We start from the raw sequence: 16699 nt of genomic DNA on the forward strand, positions 1-16699 counted from the left end.
AAACCAAACTTGAACCTTACTCTAATAGTTGGAACCAAAACCATGTTTTGATCTGAGTTATTGGTTCTAGTTTGAACCAACATTCCACCTGACGTCATCTCCCATTCCATTAAACCTGGTTAAGCTCTGCAACTACCTGAGGTTATAGGTGAAGAAACACCATTAGTCTTATTACTGTGATGATGAGCATAAGAATAAAATAACAGTTTGAATTTAAGCATATATGGGTCTATAAGAGATTTTAAGCATAAGAATAAAATAACAGTTTGAATTAATTTAAAATGCACATTCAAACACAGTTTGAATTTAGAAACATGACAAGAAATAAGAATGAAATAACATTAGAGACACAAAGGTGTGTTTCCTTGCATGACCAGAGTCTTACACACATCAGCTTTAGCCTAAGGCCCTTAGCCACCACTGGATCATTCACCCTGCAATTCAAAGGCACGATCAACAAATGCTTCAAAATGTAAAGGATGTCAATAACATTACACAAAAGAAATGAATCAATGTAGGTTAAAACTGAAAGTGAGTTGTTTATCATTTAGTGTTTTGTTTATCATTAAATAAAATAAAACCGAGACGGCAGAACTTTTAATGACACTTACTTGCAGTTTTGGATGTTCATTTACTAAAGCATCTATCCTCGAAAATATTAGATTACTCGATCTTTTGTAATGCTTTGCGAGCTTCTCTACTTGCTTGCTAGTGTCCACACAGTTGAAACACCAAGGTGTGAATACCTATTTTACAGTAATGACTTGTGAGTTAAAATCATCCGATGCATAAGGAAATAAGCAATTTTTAATGGAAAACCCTAAAATCGAAAATCAGAACAAAAAGGATTAGGAACACAAACCTTGAAATCAATAGAGTGAAAGGAAAAGAGAAATACTTGTGTTGGATCTGAAAGTGGTGGTTGTCGTTTGGTCCCACGCGGCAGAGTGACTGGTGCTTCGCGTTTTGAGCATGCCTAAATCAGTAAATCAAAAGAGATACCTTTTATTTTCGAATGGCTGGAGATGGAGACCAGTAAAGGTTTTCCGATAACTCTGATTTAAAGAATGTTTAGTTCTCTAAATAGAGCACGGGAAGATGAGTAAGAAAATGGCTTTGTCTTCTCCATTAGAGGTGGTGATGGCTGTAGATAGGGTGGAGAAAGGAGACGGCGGCGGCTAGGGTTTTGGAGGAAAGGGAGAACACGGGAAAGAGAAAGGTCCGAGAGAGAAAGGTTAGTAGAGAGACCAGTAAATTGAATTTGAAATGTTGGAAGTGTGGGAAAGTTATGGAGAAGATAAAAGAAATGTTGTGTAGGTTCAACGTAATATCCAATGGTTAATGACAGGTGGCAAGATGTTATATGTTGTAAAGGATAGAATAAATTGGTCTTTATGAAAAGACAAAAGTATCCTTTTTGATGTGTAATTTTAAAAGTAGGGAAGGGCAATATAGGGAGAATGGTGACATTCTCTAATAATGGCTAGATAGTTGATATTTTAACCGTTCTAAAGAGTCTTAAATAAAATGTGTGAGTATTGATTAGATTTGTTTAATCATTTACAAGTTGAAGTATTTATTGAAGAAAAATTTATTGACTATAGAATTGTAGACTACAAAAAGTTGTCTCATTCTACTACCCTATGAGTACTCACTCGTACATGGTATCCCATTCGTAACATGTTTTGTTGATCTTATTTCGGTGCCAACTTCTTCTAAATTGTGATTACGTAATCTTTACTATCTTTGGTTAGTGGCACTTTGACTGAGTCTAGCGTCATAGTAGACCTTAATAGACTTGGAATAAATTCGATTGATTCACGTTTGAATGTGTTCATACTTATCTGGCTTTGTATCAACTAAGGGGAGTTCTTCTACCTATCAGTGTTTTTTGTGAATGGTCGATAAGGTCACCATTAAATTGTAAAATAGGACACTAAGTGATATAAACCCTACTCTAGAATTTATGCAAATGTAATATTACTTATAGGTAATGTGTCTAAAGAGAACTTATGGATTCTGAAGACAGTCGTGTGATGTTTTAAATTTGCCTCTCTTGACTTTGAGTTAATTTTTCAAAAAGTAGTATTATGAGGGTCAAACGGATCAATATTTCTTGTATTTGGAATATGGGATCCTTAATTGCATGATTGTCTTTGTTCCTTTCAGTTATTTGGGTCTTTTGAACTAAGGGTGTTTATGGTTCATGAACTGCATTGAACCGAACCATATAAATAGTCCAATTCAATTTTTAATAACCACATTAATGGTTCATGAACTGCATTAACAACGTTGCCTTAGAAAGCCTTTTTCAAGAAGAGGAGATTAAGGAAGCTATTTGGTGTTGTGGTAGTTCTAAGAGCCCGGGTCCGGATGGTTACTCCTTCTAGTTTATAAAAAAATGTTGGTTCATTGTTAAGGAGGATTTTATGAAGTATATTAATTATTTTCATCCCGGGGGAAGAATTTCAAAAGCTATTTTTTCATCTTTTTTGACTTTGGTTCCTAACTCACCAAATCCGACTTCTTTGGATGACTATAGACCAATTTGTCTAGTGGGGTGTATGTATAAAGTTATTTTGAAGATTTTAGCGGGAAGATTGAAAAAAGTGCTTCACTCGGTTATTTTTCCTTGTCAAAGTGCTTTTGTTCCAGATAGACATCTTCTTGATGGGGTTTTGGTGGCAAATGAGTTGGTGGACTTTGCTAAGAAAGAGGGGAGGGGTTGCCTTTTATTTAAAGTTGATTTTGAGAAGGCATATGACAACGTTTCTTGGAATTTTCTTAGAAACATGTTGTGTAGGATGGGCTTTGGTACGAAGTGGAGGAGGTGGATGGAAATATTGGTTTTCCAAAGTAGTATGTCTGTTTTAGTGAATGGTAGCCCGACAAAGGAGTTTGTGGTGGAGAAAGATTTAAGGCAAGAGGATCCATTATCGCCTTTCCTTTTTGTGATTGTAGCCGAAGGACTTGCGGGTCTTGTGAGGAAATCTTGTGAGATTGGTGAATTTAGGGGATGGGAATAAATGGACGTAATAGTTGATATTCTTCAATTCGCGGATGATACGTTGTTGGTGGGAGAAGGAACTTGGAGGCAAGTGTGGGCTATTAAAGTGGTGTTGAAAGCTTTTGAGCTAGCTTCGGGTTTGAGTATCAATTATCATAAGAGTAAATTGATCGGGATTAATGTGAATAATAATTTCCTTGATGTTGCCTCTTTTGTTCTCTCTTGTAAGGTGGAGGAAAGTAAATTCTTGTTTCTTGGTATAGTTATTGGTTGTAACCCTATGAACTATTCTTCTTGGATTACTCTTTTGACAAAGATGAAGAAGCGCCTATCGAATTCTTTCTTTGGGAGAGGTAGGATCACACTTTTGAAATCCATTCTTGGATCGCTCATTATTTTTACTATGTCTTTTTATAAAATGCCGGTTTGTGTGGCTAAGGAATTTACTAGAATGCAAAGTAATTTCCTTTGGGGAGGAGGGGTGGAGGAAAATAAGAGAAGGATTCATTGGGTGAGTTGGAAGGATGTGTGTCTTCCTCTTGAAAAAGGAGGACTCGGTATCAACAATATTTTGAATTTCAATTCGACCCTCCTTAACAAGTGGAGGTGGAGGATCTTAGAAGGTCGTGATTCAGTTTGGTATAATATGTTGAAAGCTCGTTATGGCGACGTTGCTACAAAGAGCTTTTGTGGAGGTATGTTTCCTTTTAATTCTATATCCTCTTCATTTACTTCTTCTTCTTTTTGGTGGAAGGATCTTTTGTCGGTTGGGAAGAATGTGAATACCGACCCTTTGGTTTCTCATTGTCGCTTTAAGGTTGGTAATGGTTATACGACCCCGTTTTGGGAGGTGAGATGGAGTGATGAGGTTTCTTGGAAAGAGAAATATCCGAATTTATATTTGGTTTCTTGTTTGAAGAATGTGTCGGTGGCGGGTATGGGTGGATGGGAGAATGGTGTTTGGAAGTGGGGAAATTGCGGTATTAATTTTCTTCATCTAACTGATCCTTTACTTAGATCGGTTTTCGTTTCTTTTCGTAATTTCATTGGCGGGTGTGGGTGGTATTAGATGTGAAGGATGGAATTTTTTGGGACCTTACGACGAATGGTTCTTTTTCGGTTGCTTCATGCTATAGCCATTATGCGGGTAGAAATATTCCATATGGTCCGTCAAATAAAAATGATAATGCTTTAGCCTTGATTTGAAAGATGGAAGTCCCTTTCAAAATTAAAGCTTTTGGTTGGAGGCTTTTTGTGAATAGGCTCCCAACAAAGGATTTATTAGTACATAGGAAAATAGCTTTGTCTTTGGAAAATACTAAATGTGTTTTTTGCGGTTTTGATCCGGAAAGTAGAGAACATTCTTTCTTCAAGTGTAACATGGTGGAGTTGGTGTGGAGGGAGGTGGAGGTGTGGATAGGAAAGGAGGAGGCTGAGATGGAAGAAGATTGTTTATCAAGCTTCATGGGTTGGTCCCTTTTTTGTAAAAAAAGGTGAAAGGAGGAAAAATAGGAGCGGTTTGGTTAGCTACTATTTGGTTCCTTTGGTTAACTAGGAATGGTATATGCTTTAGAAATGAAATTTGGAATGTGTATAATACGGTTTGGGGTATAAAAGCTTTGATTTGGAAATGGAGTTTTATAGGAAAAATTACTCATTCCATTTGTAGTTTTTACGAATTTAACAAAGATCATTTGTTATATCTTTCGTAATTCTAATTGATTTGTAATTTCTCTTTTGGCGGATCTTTCTCGTTCTTGTGTAATCAGATTTTGAGAACTCTTAATTCTCTATATTAATATATTTTTGCTTACACAAAAAAAAACTATTAAAACAATTTTAATTAAGTTATAAACTGGTCTAAACCAGTTTTTTTTATTAAAAAATAAGATATAACTAGTCTAAACCAGTTTGTATATATAAATTGGTTTAAAATCAGTTTGTAGTTGTAAACTAGTTTTATATGAAAAATTGTTTTTTTTTTTACAAAATTAAAATTTATTTTACAATCAATTTATTTTGAAATTTCAATTCTCCCAACCTTTTCTTTCTTGCAGGCATAGAAAGTCAAGAAAATTTAATTTCCCTTTTTTTGTTGATGCATAAATGAGTAAATTAAAAACATAAAATAAGTTGATAGATGAATTTTGATTTACAATTTCTATTGTTATTCTATGAAAAAGCATGAGCAGATTTAGGATAATAGCATGATCCAAAGAGAATGATAGTAGAATATAAAGAGATTCGAAAATATGCTACATAAGTGGTATTTTCATCTTGCTGTAATATAGAGGGAGGGATATTATAATCATAAAAATTGAATATACAAGAAGATCCATAATTTCTGATTGGTGGTAAGGAGTTGAAAGAAATTGAAGAGAACAATAGGCATTGCTAAGATTGATTTTTTATTCAAGAGATTTAATGTGTTTTAGTTGTTAGAATTAGTTTAACAGGAAAGAAAAAAAAATCAGGCGATAAATTTAATGAAATGATTTAATCTAAACCTCTTATTTTAATTGCTCTCAGACACTAAAGTTTCAATTCTTCTCAGACATTACATTTACATTTATTATATTTACATTTGATTAATTTCATTTATTCGGAGACATTAAATTTTATTTGGAGATGCAAACTTTATTAATGACTTATATGAGATTATTAAGTCATTAACAAATTGTTAAGGTGTCTAGAATTGATTAATCAAGATAAAAGAAAATTCATATTTTCAATCAAACGAATTAATTATTAATTTGCAATTTAGAAAGGAAAAATATATCCATATTTTCAGCCTTCATAATATATAATATAGATAGTTGATTTTTAAATTTTTGAAAATTTGTAAAAAATAAAAATAAAAAAATAGTTAAAGAGTTCAAAGAAGTTTAAACCAGTATATAAACTTAAATTTGATTAACTGAATTGTTTATAATTTGTGGTTCAGTTTATTAACCATTTAAATGGTTTAGATTTTTTTTTTATTCAATGCAATTCAGTTTAGACATATAATTCAATTAGCTCTATTTTGAACTAGAAAAATCATGTAAAGGCTAGAATTTAGCAATCTTTGCCATTGCATGATACTTTGTAATGATATAGTTACCAAAGAAAAAGTTTGAAAATATTACTTAGATTAATTTTTTTCATGGGTACTATTGGAATAACAGAAACTGAGCATTTGCAAGAAGCAATAGTGAAGAGAAAAGAATAAGAAGGAGCTAAATTTTCATTGATAAGGTGAAAATCATCTCAACCATACAAAGTGTTACAGCTTAGCTTATACACAAATTTGAAAAGGAGAAAAGGCGAGAAAGTATGAAAGCATAAAATAAGAGAAGCTTAACTAGTTAATCACTTAACTAATTAACTTTCTCAACAGTCCCCTTCAAACTTGTTGAAGGTAGCAATGGGTAGTGCCTTAGTGAGAAAATCTGCTAGTTGTTCGTGTGTAGAGATAGGAAGCAATCTGAGCAAACCTTGCTGTAGCTTTTCGCGAACTAAATGGAAGTCGATCTCAAGATGCTTGGTGCGCTCATGAAACACCGGATTGGATGCGATATGCAGAGCACTCTGGCTGTCACAGTATAGCACGGGAAGCTTTGAACAAGATATTCGAAGTTCTTTCAATAAGTAAGTCAGCCAAATCAATTCACAAGTAGCGAATGAGAGAGATCTATATTTAGCTTCAGACGATGATCGTGATATAGTTTATTGCTTCTTTTCCCTCCATGAGATGAGAGAGGTGCCCAAGAAGAAACAATATCCAGAATGGACTTGCGAGAGTCGAGGCAACCTGCCCAGTCAGCATCTGAATAGCCCAGAATTTTCAAGTCAGAGATTTTGGAGAATAATAAACCTCTCCCAGGACAGCTATTTAAATATCGCAAAATACGACAAGCAGCCTGATAATGAATCAGTGTGGGGCTGTGAAGAAATTGGCTAAGCTGCTGCGTGGCGTATGTGATGTCTGGCCTCGTAGTGTTGAGATACAAAAGACGACCAATGAGTCTTCTGTAGGCACCAATGTCATCAAAAGATTTACCACCATCAGCATGTAACTTGATAGAGGGATCAAGAGGGGTAGCTGCAGGTTTTGAACCAATAAGACCTGACTCTTTATGGAGATCGAGACAGTATTTTCTTTGAGACAAAGTGATCCCTTCTTTGGAATGAGCAACCTCAAGTCCCAAGAAATATTTCAACAAACCAAGATCTTTGATGCTAAAATTGGTATCCAAACAGACTTTAATTTTGTCAAATTCCTCCATAGAATTACCAAACAAAATTATGTCGTCTACATATACCAATATAGCAGTGAATGTGTTGGCAATATTGAGAGTGAACAAGGAATAATCAGCAGTAGATTGAATGTATCCTTGTTGAGTAAGTAAGGCAGTTAACTTCTCATACCATTTTCGACTTGCCTGTTTTAAACCATACAAACTCTTTAATAATTTGCAAACCTGATTTGGTTTATCACAAGGGAGTCCCTCCGGTATGGTCATATATACATCCTCCTGTAAATCCCCATGCAAAAAGGCATTATTCACATCAAGTTGATGTAAAAACCAACCCTTGATGGCAGCAACAGCTATAAGTGTTCTAACAGTGGTTAATTTTGCCACAGGAGAGAATGTACCAAAAAAATCCAGCCCTTTAATTTGATTATAGCCTTTGGCCACCAATCTGGCCTTATATCTCTCCACAGTTCCATCAGCTTTATGTTTGACTTTATATACCCATCTACTCCCTATAGGCTTTACATGAGGAGGCAGATCAACAATGCTCCAAGTTTTGTTTTTGTGTAATGCCTCTATTTCAGAAGCCATAGCTTGAACCAATTTTCAGATAGACAAGCCTCTTTATAATTCTTGGGTTCAGTATCATGTGTGATTGAGGTGGTGAAAACTCGATGGGACTCAGATAAGTGGGAAAGGGAATCAAAAGCAGAGATAGGATATAGACTATTAGTACAAGAATTACAAGAGTTAGCTGCAGGATCGTGGAAAGTGTGACACACATAATCTGAAAGATAAGTAGGAGCATGCTTGTTCCTAACAGGTCTATTACTGACAAACTCATGTGCAGAATTGATAGCATCAATGTTATCATGATGGTGCTCAACATTTTTAGTGATGTCTGGATGTTCTATATGAACATCATCCTGAATGTTGGCAGTATAAGGAACTAAAACAGGATTAGAAGAAACTGTATCATCATAACTAACTGGAGACTCTACATGCATATGATAATGCCAAGAAGGATGATGATCCCCTGAGTAAGGGAAAATATGTTCATTAAGTTAATATTAGTTGATATTGGTTTAAAGTATACAATGTTAAAAAAGTTACGCAGCTTAATATTATAAGAAGTAAGAAAATCACTAAAGATAAACTCTAATTATTTGATTCAAAATGTATCAGTCATAAATATTTTTAAATGAATATTTAAAAACCTTGTCACCACATATTCATCCAAAACTTTAATATGTATAAGTCATTTCTTTTATAAATTCAATATTTCATTTATTTTAAATCGACGTGGGACTTATCCTTCTCACACTTGAAATCTAATAATCTCTCTCATAAATGTGAGTCACTCACGTCACAAACTTTGAGATTCACTTTAGCTCCTTCGTCAGCCTAACCAAGACTCTGATACATATATTTTTTGAGAAATCTGAAATGCGAGGCTCGGAAGTGTCAATGTGTTAAACGTTGAGGATCCCAAAGACATTGATGTCATACGTTTTTCCAAAATCTTAAATCATTAGGGCTACGAGTGATTTCTCTTACAAATTTAATATTTTATTTATTTTTAGTTGATTTAGGACTTATCCCCTTACATTTGAAGCCTAATTGTTTCAGATAATGTAAGTGTATTATGACTGGTGTTGTTGAGGGTATTATATATGTATGTGCCCTTGAGGTGGTTGAATCTATTCCATATGTTTATAGTAATTTTTACGTTGGTTTTGTAGGAATGAGGTAGACTCAATCACATTTTTTAATATGGTATCAGAGTCTGGTTTAAGATCCGGTATGTCACTTACTATGGGCAATCCTCACCCTCTTAGTCGATTTTGTAGCGATTAGTTAGGTCCAACCACATTTCTTAACATGTGAACGTGTTTAGACCTAACCCTTCCCCACAAAACCGACTAGTAGGTATGAGGATTATTCCTACTTATAAAGACATGTTTAAGTCATATATTATCAGATGCAGAACTCTTTAACATTTTTAATTTTAAAATTTCTACCTGATATTTTTATGTAGTGATTGTGTTTGTTTATTTTTCTTGAGGTCATACGTTGTTCTTTTAAGATTACAGTAAAAAAAAAAATTATAGTATTGATGATAAACTATCAATGGTGGGACTTTCCACGAGGATGCGGTCATATTTTCACTATTAAGTAATTATCACAAAACAATGAACAATGATAAATTAATAATCACAAAGCAAGTGTTCAACCCACAAATCTTGAAAAGGGGAGATCTGCTTTTTAATGTACACGAATAGGGCTGGACAACGGGCCGGGTTGGGCGGTTTCGGGCCCAAAAGCCTCACCCAACCGAACCCACGGTTCCACTATGAAGGCCCATTTCCGCCCAATATTAAACACGGTTTGAACGGGTTCGGTTTGTGCGGATCGCGGGTTAACCGAAATGGTTTAGTCGGGTTATTGGGTCGATTCCTCTTCCAAAAAAATGAAAGTTTAACAAGCACTTCTACAAAATGATATAATTAATAATTGGCCAAATATCATCTTGGACCTTAGTTAAACATGATACCAGTATGATTCAATGACACATTCAATCTTATAAGTTACAATTACAAATTATTACAACCAACACATTCAATATTTACAACCAACACATTCAATATCACTTCCTCGGAGCAAAATGCTGCTTGTTTATACCTGGCAGGAAGACACATTATAAAAAACAAAGGAAGATTAATAATTAGCAACATAAATATTATCCTTACTGAAAGAGAAATGAAAAAATTATCTTACATTTGCAAAAGATACTTTAGCCATATGTAACCATATCTCCATTGGTTATGGAAGGAGGTTTTCATTCATCTGCTCCAAGCTTCTACCCTGCATAACATTATTATTATTCCCATAACTTTAATTGATAAAACTTCAAAAAGGAAGCATATAAAAGAAAAATATACCACTTATATAAACCAAACAAGACAACAAAAATTTACACAATACACCAAGATAACACCAGACAGCCTCACAAGCTCATACCATGCTTCCCTTTCCAACTTCTGTTCCATTAATGTCTGCAAAGATAAAGCAATAGAAATTCAATTAACTAGTTTTAATAGAAATTCAATAGAACTTGTGTTCTAATATCATCACCAAACAATAAGTTCATATCATAATAAATGAAAATTATTGTAATTATAACTAGTTTTCACATAAATTAATGTTTACTCTACGCTCGCGGCATCGTCTAAAGCAAAATTAACTATAGTTTCAGAATCGGTAAACCTCTTATGTGCAGATACTATGAGAGCTTACAGCTGCCAACCTCTTGCAGAGCTTCCAACCGTCATTTTTGAGTACCTCATTATATTATGATAAGCCGCATCTAGATTCATCGAAATCGCATTTTCGAGTCCAAGGTTGAACCTCCCTTCTGCATTCTCATATTCAGTTAGAGATGCTGCATTTAGAAAGTTCAAAGACTCTTTTTGAAATGTAACTCTTTTAGAATACACTATAGATGTTCTCTTTTAGAATAAACTATAGATGTTCTAGCTGCTGTCCCGTAACAGAATTTGTTGGCCTTAAACTCTAAAATGCTCATTTTGATGCTTGGCTAGATCAATAACTTGTTGTGAACTGTAAACTGAAACCAAATCATACAAAACAACACGTACCTCATAGAGATGGAGAGACATATGAAATTTATATGGAGAGTCAAGAGTAACAGAACAAATCATAAAAACAAACCAAACAATAACCCCAATCAAAAGTTAGAACTATCACTAAAGAAGTTAGAAAATAGAAAGGGTAAGAAATAAAATTACACACCTTTACACCTTCAGCTCATAGATCAGAAAAAATGCATCCTAATGAATCACAAAAAAAAAAGTCAGAAATCAAATAAACCACAAAACTTAGAAAATCATAAATCTAAAACTAGATCAAACACCAACCTTGCAAACGAAAGTGATGAGAGAAGAAAAATGGAGAAAGGAAGACTTGGAGGTGCGGAGAGCATGAGAGACGGATATAGTTTGTTTCATCAGAAAGAGAGAGAAAAAGAGAGAACACGTAAAATGAATGAATAAAAATGGTGATGATGATGATGATGGTGACTGGTAAGCAACGGTGGTGGTGACTGGTGAGCAACGGTGGTGGGGAGTGATGAAACGATGGCGGTGGTGAGAGGAGATTGTGGCTGCTAGGGTTTCATCAGAGAGAGAAAGTGTGTGAAGTGAGATGTGGTCTGAAGCTTGAAGCTAGTATTACACCCCCAAATGACAACGACATCGTTTCTCAATAGTCATTCGGGCGGGTCTGGGTACCTGCGGTGCAACATTTCCTACCCAGCCCGCCCATTTGAAACCACGTGAAACCGCAAGTTTCACCCATTGGACCCGTTAGTCCGATTGGACCCGCCCATTTTCTTTTTGTTTTTCGGTTTTCCAAGGGTTGGGCCGGTTTCACGGTTTTTGTCCACCCCTATACACGAACATAAACCCTCATTTTAAATTAGTAAATTATGGATATGCACAAAATTAATAAAATAAGTTATTACTATTAGGCCATCCCACTTTGATTTTTTCTTTACCCACCTTCCTATGGGGTCACCCCCTGCAAAAATCCCACTTTACCCCTGATTCGGAAATGCATTTCTGAAATATTTTTTTTTCTAAATTTTTCCAGACTTCGGAAGTGCATCTCCGAAAAAATCTCAAAAATTGGAATTTTGATTAATTCGGAGATGCATCTCCGAAAAAACAAAAAAAAATAAAAATCCCAAAAATTAATTTTAGGATATTAATTAATTCACATATCATAAATTTGATATAATTTATAGGTAATGAATGATAATAATTATATATTTTGATATAATTTATGAGTTATGAATAATAATTATTATATATTTCTATTTGATTCATATTTTAAATTTTAAAATAATTTTAATTAAAAAATTAAAGTAATTTCACTTACAAAATGAGTTATAATTTTTTATTTATATATTTATATTAATTATTATATATTTAAAAAAAAATTTAAAAAACGAGTGTTTTAATTTATATATTTATATAATAAGTATAATAATTATTATATATTTATAAAAATTATTATATATTTATATAATAATTATTATATATTAATTATAAATATATTTATATATTTATATATTTATATAATAATTATAAAAATTAAAAAATGAGTGCTTTAATTTATAATAATTATTATATATTTATATATTATATGTTTATATATTATATATTTATATATTTCACTTATAAAATTAATAATTATTATTATATATTTATATATTTTTATTCTGATTCCTAATTAAAAATGAGTTATAATTTTTATTTAGTTTAAAAAAATTAAAAAAAAAATTTGTCTTAATTTTATTTAATGAAGAAATTTTATATTTAATTTATATAAGTTAGTATAATTCAAAATTTACTTAATGTTTTGATTTATATAAGTTAGTAAAATAATTTTTTATTTTAAAATTGTTTAGGAAATTTTGATTCACCTTGATTTTATTGATTCACCTTTATTTTATTGATTCACCTTTATTTTATTGATTCACCTTGATTTTATACCTATTAATTGTATTGATTCACCTTGATTTTAATTTTTTAATAATTATTCAATTCTTTCGGAAGTGTATATCCGAAACATTCCAAAATCAATTTGGTCTTGGAATATTTCGGATATGCATCTCCGAAGACACCCCTCCCATATTTTCGGAAATGCATCTCCGAAAACTCAAAAAGGGGTGTTTTCGGAAATGCATCTCCGAAGACACTCCCTCCCATATTTTCGGAAATGCATCTCCGAAAACTCAAAAAAGGGGGTGTTTTTGGAAATGCATCTCCGAAAACACCTTTTTTTTCAATAAAAGTACGTTTTCGGAAATGAACTTCCGAAAAAAAAGTATTTTGGTAAATTCGCCAGAGGTGACCAAGAAGATTAGGAGGTGGGTAAAGAAATTTCCTCCCACTTTTCTTCAAATTACACATTGTAAATTATTATATTAATAATATATATAATTAGTGTAATAAGATTGCTGGGTTGCTATAGTGGGCATATGGTAGAATTTTTCCTATCCAGTCATTTCATGCCCTCACTAACCCACTTTCATTCTCATGAATTTGTGGCATAAAAAGTTAGAAACTTCAAATCATTCCTTCTAGATTTTTTCTTACATATAGATATATTCAATAACATTTGAAACTAAAAGTATGCTTAATGTGTGATTTTTTATATAAATTAAGTGTTTATTTTTATTTATTAATAAAAACTGTTACCCAACAATTTGGATTAAAAAAAAGCGAAAATAAAAAATTACCCACCAAATAAAACCTAACTTAAATAAAGCAAATGGTTTTTGCTAAATTCATAAAGTTACAATTGAGTTGAGTAATTTTCCCTATAAACGACCATCTTCAAATCAAGGTTTTACAACCCCAAACAACATCCCTAGCATTCCACTCAGAACTTTTGAAAATAATCTTGTTCCTACTAAACTATTAACTCCAAAAAATAGCCAACCAAACACAACTCACCTTACTTCTTTTAACTCTCTTTTGAGAACAGTACTCCACGACTAAAAACTTTCTTTGAAGTCGATAGCTTTATTAAAAAACAAATCTAGCCAATCAGCCATTTTCTTTCAAACACCCTCCACTTTTCAGCACCTCAAGAGAGAATGAATCGAAGTTTCGCCGCATTCCTCACAAAAAACACAAGCGAGATTAGAAGAATGCGGGAGAATACCTCTAACTACTAATGAGTCTTTTGTAGGAATCCTATTAATGAAACATCTCCACCCAAAAGTTTTAACCTTAATAGGAACATCTGCTTTCCAAATAGAAGAAAAAACAGAATTGTAACGGTTTACCGAGGCAAAAGGAACGTACCTATTACTTAAAGCACCATAGCAAGTCAAAACAGAAAAATGGTCATCTTTCGACAGCAACCATGCAACACTGTCTGGTCGGACAGCAGAGGGAGTGTGTCCGTCCAGCAGCGTATGCAGCCTGCTAATGTCCTCGACAACAGTAACAACGCCCTCGAAGGGGAAGCCAAAATCACTCCAAAGCCAACTTATGTCTATCCAACCTCCCATACCGACAATTGAGACATCCTGCAAAAGAGAAAGAGCATGCAAACCGAGAAAAACGTCCTTTAAAACCCCTCTGACCGTCCAAAATGAATGCAAAAAAGAAATTGAGAAACCATCTCCAATCCGAAATTTGCAACTTCGTACGAAAAAAATCTTCCAGAAGCTTTTCCCCAACTTAAACAAATCCGACCACCAAACCGATCTTGAGTAATTTTTATTTAAATTACCCCTTCCAGTCACGATCCTTAATTTGACATCACCATACCGCGGCTTCAACGTCAACATGTGATACCACCAAAAATTATTAATAAAAACTGTGATATTCTAAAAGTAAAATATATTTCAAAAATTAATATAAATATTGTTTAAAATAGTTTTATTATTTTTAAATAATTATAAATAATTGTTCACTTCGAATTAAATACATATCTTTTATTTATAGTATCATTTACAATTAATCAATGTGTATTGATCCATGGATATTCTAACCCACTTAGATTTAAGGTTAAGTAATTCATATTATCATAGTAACATAAAGTTACTTGATAAAAAAAAATTATTTTTTTAAGCTAGAAAAACATTGAACTTTCTGTTGATGTAATTATTCGTTCCCCCTCAATTCTCTTTAATGGTGATAATACGTTTCTCTAAATTATTCTCATAAAGTCTTATTCTTGGTTCAATCTAAAAGAAGCATTCAAAATCACGATTGACTTTCAAGGTGACAGAGGTGACAAAATTCTTTATGAAGGCGGTAAATAATGCACGTTACATCTGTTGAAGTCAACTTTTTATATCATGTATGAAAGGTGTTTGTTTGGCCATTGCAATCTCAGAAGAAGAATATAAGTTGTGACTCAAGGTTAACAAGCATAACTTTCATGATTGAATTTTGTGGTCTAAGAGATCCACACTACTCACTGTTGCTAGTGTCTACGCCAAACTAATTGCTTATTGGAACTTTATTGAAAAATCGGAGATAACATTTCTAAGAAAGGGATATAGATTATATGAGTTTAATTTCTCTTCCTAGAAGACGGACAAAGAGTCGGGCCTTGAATTTGTGGAACCTGATCCGCCACTTTCTTATCCATGTTAATCAATATTTTTATAAAATATTAAAAAGTATTATAATTGATCAACCTAATATACCTAATTATCTTCAAAATGTTAATATCTAAATCTTTTTCTAAAACTTTCATATTAAATTTAAAAAACTAATATATTTTTATTAATATTTCATAAAAAAAAATTATTATTGTTCTCCATCTAATATGACACACTTTGTATTGACATTTTGGATTAATGTCCAACATGGCAACAGCCACCAAAGCACTTTCATGCTATATAAAACAAACAAAAAATGCATTTTCATTTTTTATTAAATGTGGGATAAGAGTGTGCTTTTGAATAAAATATTTTTAAGTTTGCATTTCATCTTGTTTTCTTTCCCCACGATTTTGTATCTCTCGTTTGTATGAACTTTTAATAAAATAAAAATTAATTCTTTTTTAATATTTTAATAGTTAGTGTTTTTCTTAAAGGTGTTATAATAATTAATGCTATTATATATAGTTTAGCTTTTAAAAGTTTTCTTCTTTTTGTTAACCCTTTTGAATTTTAAGTAGATCCGATAAAGTCCTTCTAGAAAACACTCAACTTCACTAATGTATTGCATGATATTCTTAATATATATAAAGAGATTAAGTAATATGCACTATTAAAAAAATCTACACCATCAATATATCATCACCATTTAAATGAATTATTTTAATAAAGTTAAAATAAAAGTCAAATAATTTTAATAAATTAACGGTTGAGATTCATTGAGAGTGTAAAATATCTTTACATCGACGGTATATTTCAATTAAAATATTAAATTCTATATATAAATTAGGTTTAGATATTGAAAATATTAAATTATATATATTAAAAATAATAATAAATCTTTCTTAAAATATGTAATTGAAAAAAAGAGATCTCATTAAAATTCGCCCGTCATAATTTGTGAAAGAAATTAATCATCAACAAAATCGCTGAATAATTTCTATAAAATATAGTTATTAAACAAAAAAAAATTAAAATATAAGTTGTTGATTATAATTATCCCAATTAAAAGAAAAAACGTATAATAATGATGGTAAAATGTGAATGGTGGGACCCTAAAAGTGTATCTAGCCATCCTTTAAAGTATTAAGTAATGATCACAAACAGTGAACAATGATAATCTCAGTACAAATGTTCATTCAACCACAAAACTTAAAGGGATCTTCTTTTTCATGCACACGAGCATAAATCATAATTTTAAATGAGTCAATTGTGGGATATATCCAAGATTAATTAAATAAATTA

General features: G+C 32.3%; 1 long non-coding RNA gene across 3 annotated transcripts; it reads right to left on the bottom strand.

The window, feature by feature from the left end:
- Window positions 1–9734: 9734 nt before the first annotated feature.
- Window positions 9735–11705, bottom strand: LOC131625283 (uncharacterized). 3 transcript variants are annotated; one of them, XR_009290814.1, is made up of 5 exons: window positions 11184–11704; window positions 10543–11096; window positions 10188–10301; window positions 10024–10110; window positions 9735–9927 (listed from the first exon to the last, which is right to left on the bottom strand). It is a non-coding gene; the product is annotated as an uncharacterized LOC131625283 (long non-coding RNA). The 3 variants fall into 3 exon arrangements; XR_009290813.1 differs by having other exon boundaries at window positions 10513–11096; XR_009290812.1 differs by having other exon boundaries at window positions 10188–11096; window positions 11184–11705.
- Between the last annotated feature and the right edge of the window lie 4994 nt (window positions 11706–16699).

This window comes from Vicia villosa, unplaced genomic scaffold (genome assembly GCF_029867415.1).
Source record: "Vicia villosa cultivar HV-30 ecotype Madison, WI unplaced genomic scaffold, Vvil1.0 ctg.000197F_1_1, whole genome shotgun sequence".
Lineage (NCBI taxonomy): Eukaryota > Viridiplantae > Streptophyta > Magnoliopsida > Fabales > Fabaceae > Vicia > Vicia villosa.